This window comes from Berghia stephanieae, chromosome 2 (assembly GCF_034508935.2).
Source record: "Berghia stephanieae isolate SIO BIC M18660-M18661 chromosome 2, UCSD_Bste_1.3, whole genome shotgun sequence".
Classification (NCBI taxonomy): domain Eukaryota; kingdom Metazoa; phylum Mollusca; class Gastropoda; order Nudibranchia; family Aeolidiidae; genus Berghia; species Berghia stephanieae.
The window spans coordinates 13,653,518-13,659,619 of NC_088361.1; the positions used below are offsets into that span (position 1 = coordinate 13,653,518).

Below are 6,102 nucleotides of genomic sequence, written 5' to 3' on the forward strand. Positions count from 1 at the left end.
GGGGGGGCGAGGGTTAATCTAGTATTTGAGGATCATACTCTTTACAATATTCAATTGAGACTAAATTATTACTAAATAAATAATCATGTAGCTATTTGGGTCCACCTACGCAAATGATTCTTAGGTATGGGACCAATTTTATATAAGTGGACTAGATTTAATAATTTACTAGTCCAGTAAATGACTTGCTAGTCTTAATCCTAAGGGAGTAAGTGACTAAAAAATCGGATTTTTTTTAACGTTACTAGTCTCTGACTAGCTGGTCTCTTGCCTAGAAGTGAGCGTTGTAAGGACGGTGACTAATTCGGCAATTGGATTCAATAGTCTGATGTCACGTCGCCAGCAACGGCGGCCATCGTGGTTCTAAACAAATAAAATGGGTATTATTTATTCTTCATGCTGGCTAGAACTTTTCATGTGTCTTGTGATCAGAATGTATAAAAGTCAAAACATTATCATTTGTATAATGTGTTTCTCCTCTGGATACACTTTTATGCTCGTCGGAGAAATATTTCATAAGGGCGTCCACCATTGTTCCGCCCGATAGTTTAGAGCCAGTTACTAAGTTACCATGCGTCATTACTAGGGAAGTGACGACATGACTGTTGAAGCGTATTTTGTGCGGGTAACATCACCTCTCCAGCACACAACGGCAGGTTGTCTTTGTCGACTCATTTCTTAAATTCGTCAACAGAACCAGCCTTTATCATCCTTCGTTAAAAATACCGATAAGTATTGAAATGTAAGCTCCAATGTATTAAACGAAGACAGATAGGGTTTCCCCTTTTCAACAAAACAACAACCCCGGTACCATTCTTGAAGTATGTTGATATCTTGACTCACCCTTGGTACTCGTCCAGCCTGATACCATACGGTCCATACACACCCCTCACCATCCCTTTCTCCTGAACTGGCTTGGGGTAGTCCACACTCACTCCTGGATTAAGGGAGGTAAAATTCATTATTTGTAGATTAGATTGCCAACTTAGATAGGTTTAAGATACGGCTAATCCAGAAACAACTTTAAATTATTTTTTAAGCTTTTATATAGCGTAATATACACCAAAAGTGCTCAAAGTGTTTTACGCCTGACAGGCGTCGTGTCTGGTTCTAAGTGTTAAAAATTGCTGTTGGTCAGGAACCCTTTGTAAAGCGCTTTGAACATGTTTAGCGGATATTGCGCTATATAAAAAGCTCAAGCTCAAATTTTACAAGCGGGGTCCCTAGCCAAGAGCAACGCTTAACATGTAGGATGAGACATGACGCCTGTTAGGCGATATTACATTTTTTTTTCGGACATAGACAACGCTATTAACGACCAGTTACTCATTTTGCACCTGAGTAAGGCGAGAGAATGTAGGTAAAGAGCCATTTCCTAGTCCTCAATTATGCACCGATCAGAGTGGGACTCGAACCCGGAACCTTCTGATTCACATAGCCGCGCTAAATAATAGATTCAATGTCTGCATACAAAGTAAAGAAGAGGAGACGCCAAAATACTGACGTTATGGTCAGTACTCTGTCTTAGATATGAAAAACATGTATTAAAATTTTGGCCAGGAAATTCGTCCTTCAAATCTCGATCGATTAAAATGACCCTCATATTGTCAAAAACTCTCAAACTTGTGAATCATGTTCCTTACGAATGAGTTATAAAAGCTTTAAATATTGCTCAAAATAAAGAGAAAGAGAGAGAGAGAGAGAGAGAGAGAAAGAGAGAGAGAAGAGAGAGAGAGAGAGAGAGAGAGAGAGAGAGAGAGAGAGAGAGAGAAATAAAGCGAGATAGAGAGAGAGAAATAAAGAAAGATAGAGAGAGAAAAAAGAGAGGGAGACACACACACACACACACACACACACACACACACAGAGAGAGAGAGAGAGAGAGAGAGAGAGAGAGAGAGAGAGAGAGAAAAGAAAGATAGAGAGAGAAAAAGAGAGAGACACACACAGAGAGAGAAATAGATAAAGCAAGATAGAGAGAGAAAGAGAGAGAGAGAGAGAGAGAGAGAGAGAGAGAGAGAGAGAGAGAGAGAGAGAGAGAGAGAGAGAGAGAGAGAGAGAGATAAAGAAAGATAGAGAAAGAAAGAGAGAGAGAGATGATGATGGTGATGATGATGATGATGATGATGATGATGAAACTTACCATAACGCAAAATCGGCAGTGTGCCATTGTCATGTCCGCCGACAGCCACGAAACTCCTAGGGAGATCACCATGGCAATTGTTCGTGCTACCGTTACACGATCCTCAGTCTAGGTAGACTGATTTTTTGGATGTTTTTTTTTTCTTTATCTTATAACGGTGCCTGCTCCCTAGTTTCTTAATTAATTTGACATTATTTTCAATACAGTATTGTGTAGCTGCCTAACAGGCAAGACGTGTATTGTACGCTGTTGTTTATATGTCGTGTTTTTGTGGATTTTCTTGGATTCTATACAGTTTTAATCTACATTTTTATATCACAAGAATTGTCATCTAAAGGACTTTTAAAAATATACCACTTTTGTTAGACTTTGTCTAGGATTTTTTGTGATTTTACATGATTTTCTACTTTATGTCTTCATATTTAAAATGGATTTTAACTTGACAAGTGGTCACCAGGCCCTATTATTATTATCAATTTTGGAAATTTTATTCACGAATCAATTTTTATATCACAGAACTATTTGTCGTGAACCCTTTTCAAACAGTGACTGTTTTATTCAAAAATATTTTTATAAGAAGTTGCGAGGTGGAAGACGAAAACAGAGACCAATTATCGTGAGAACTGGTCATCGGCCTGCCCCCTCTCACCACCCACCAAGACCCCCACCAACATTGACACTATACTACTAGACAATTCATTGACTAAAAACGCACCTTACGACAACTTACCAATATCAAATTCAATTGTTTCCAGAACGACCACAAAAACAGTAAAAAACAGCAAGACAAACAACACACAACAACTGAAATCGGTGAACGGATGTCTCGAAACCGTCCCTTTCTTCGACTTCCTCACGCATTAATTAACGTCCCCATTTCGACTCAAGTACAAACGGCAAACCAATCAGAAACAATAAATGACACATCTTACAACAAAAACAATCAACGTGTTGTTAATATCAACACTCAATCATGCCAAAATAAGACTGAGGAGATAGCTGATCTTGGAAAAAACAAACTCACATTGCATAGCTAAAGAATTAAGGAAAGAAAGAAAATCTCATCCTCACAATTTTCGAATATGCCATCTGAATATAAATAGTCTACGAAACAAATTCGACGAAATTCAACCATTACTTTTGGACAATCTGGTGGACATGCTTATCATTTCTGAAACTAAAATTGATTCAACCTTTCTAGACTCATTGTTTGCAGTTGAGGGCTTCAGATTTGAACGTCACGACAGAAACAGCAAGGGTGGAGGAATAGCAACATGGATAAGATCTGACATTGCAACCAGAAGAAGACCGGACATAGAATCACACACCATAGAGGGCATCGTCCATGAAATAAATCTAGGCGATGCTAAATGGATTATATATTCCAACTACAGACCACCATCAACAAAGGACGAGATATTTTACAAACAAGTCAGTACCATGATAGACAAAGGCGTCAAACATAGTGACAATCTGTTGATAGTTTGGCGACCTAGATTACGATATGAACTGTGAAAACAAATCAAAAACTCTATGTGATATATGTGACGTTTTTAACTTAGTAAATATTATATGTAAACCAACATGTTTTAAAAAGAACTGCAAACCGTCTTTAATTGATGTTATGCTCACCAACAAACCCATTTATTTTCTAAACCTCTAAATTTTTCAACAGGCGTCAGTGACTGTCACAATATGATTTCAACTTATATTAAACATAATGTTCTACAAATTAAGAAAAACAAAATATGTTATAGAAGCTTTAGGACCTTTTGCGAAAAAAGTTATCAGGAAGATTTGCATTCTGTTCTAACCAAAACCAGTAATTCAGAAAACAACGTAAATACTGAAGATGGAGAATTTATCGATAAAGTAATTTTAATCTCAAATAAACATGCCCCTTTCAAAACTAGATACCCACTAAGGAAGCCAGTACCATACATGAACAGTGAATTAAGAAAAGCTAAATATAGAAAAAGAATGCTTCATAACAAATACTTGAAAGAAAAAACAAAAATATCATGGGAAAGTTATAAAGAACAACGACATTGTGTTGTAAAATTAAAAAGAAGTTCAATTAAACTTTACTTCTTAGAAAGGTGCACCGGAGGACAGAAGTCAAAAGATTTCCGGCCAACGGTCAAACCATTCTTATCGAAGAAGCACAACAAAGATCAACAAAAGATTGTACTTCAAGATGGTGATAAGATATTGAATAATGTTGGTGATATCTGTAACAATTTTAACTCTTTCTTTGTAAATGTTGTAAATGACATTGGTAAAGACGTTGTTTTTGATCAAGAAACTCACCCAAGCATCAAATACATCAAAGAAAACTTACCTGACCTTCCGAAATTTGAATTCAAAGAAATTGATTCACACACTGTCCAGAAAGTGATCAACAATATCAATATTAAGAAAGCAACTGGTTTTGACAATTTTCCGGCCAGACTTCTTAAAGCTGGCTCCCCGTGCTGGCTGAACCAATAACGAATCTAATTAACAAATCAATTTCTTTTGGTGTGTTTCCTGATCAATTGAAATTAGCACAAGTCACGCCTTTATATAAAAAAACAAGATCCTCTAAATGTGAAAAACTATCGTCCTGTTAGCATTCTACCTGTTGTTTCCAAAGTATTTGAAAAAATTATATTTCAGCAATTATCAATATATTTCGATGACATTTTAATGACTACTTGTGTGCTTTTCGTAAAGGCCATGGTTGCCAAACAACACTTTTGCGTTTAATTGAAGAGTGGAAAGAGGCATTAGACAATAACAAATATGTCGCTGCAATCCTCATGGACCTTTCGAAGGCTTTTGACTGCTTGCCTCACAACATTCTTATTGCTAAACTAGCTGCCTATGGGCTAGAACAAAAAGCTCTTTATCTAATTGAAAATTACTTGAGCGGAAGAAAACAACAAATAAAATTATAGGATGCTGTGAGCGAGTGGGCAGGCATTAAAAAGGCGTTCCACAAGGATCAATTCTTGGACCATTACTTTTTAACATTTTTATAAATGATATATTTTACTTTATCAGAGAGGGAAAATTATATAATTATGCTGACGATAATACCCTGTCATATTCTCATTCAAATTTCGATATCCTTTTAAAAACTATTGAAAATGGAAGCGAAATTCTTATCAAGTGGTTCGAAATAAATTGCATGCAAGCAAACCCGGACAAATTCCAGGCAATTGCAGTAGGTACAAAAACACACACAAAGAAACCCACGTTCCATATTGGAACTGCAAGTGCAACATGTGAAGAAGTTGTAAAATTACTAGGGATCGACATAGACTACCAACTAAAATTTGATTTACACATTAAAACCATCTGCCGTAAAGCTTCTCAGCAATTAAATGTCTTAAAAAGGCTTGGAAAATACCTTTCAAAATTGAGCAAGTTAACAATATTTCACTCTTTTGTATTGTCAAATTTCAATTTCTGTCCACTAGCTTGACATTTCTGTTCTAAAACAAATTGTGATAAACTTGAAAAGATACAAGAAAGAGCACTGCGTTTTATTTATGAAGATGACAAAAAATTCTACGACCAATTACTTTCAAAGGCCAAAGTCCCCTCCCTACAAATAAGACGAATGAGAACAATTGCTTTGGAAACGTTAAAAATTTTATACAAAAATGCTCCTCATTGTCTATCTGATATGGTCATTTTGAAAAATAACAGATACAATTTTAGATATTCAAACCTCCTTGATATTCCAAGGGTCAGAAAAACGTCTTATGGCAAAAAATCTTTCAGATATTCTGCTGCTGTGCTTTGGAATGAACTTCCCGAGCACATCAGGAAAATTTCAAATTTTAATGTTTTCAAAAATCATATCCTCTCATGGAATGGCCAACCATGCAAATGTAATATATGTAATTAATCTAACCGTACACACACCACACACACACACACAAATATATATATATATATATATATATATA

At 36.0% G+C, this 6,102-nt stretch overlaps 1 long non-coding RNA gene across 1 annotated transcript; it reads right to left on the reverse strand.

Moving 5' to 3' along the window:
* Nucleotides 1-776: 776 nt before the first annotated feature.
* LOC144963873 (uncharacterized) lies at nucleotides 777-3,020 on the reverse strand. The gene is made up of 3 exons (XR_013643728.1): nucleotides 3,001-3,020; nucleotides 2,144-2,229; nucleotides 777-937 (listed from the first exon to the last, which is right to left on the reverse strand). It is a non-coding gene; the product is annotated as an uncharacterized LOC144963873 (long non-coding RNA).
* Nucleotides 3,021-6,102: the final 3,082 nt, after the last annotated feature.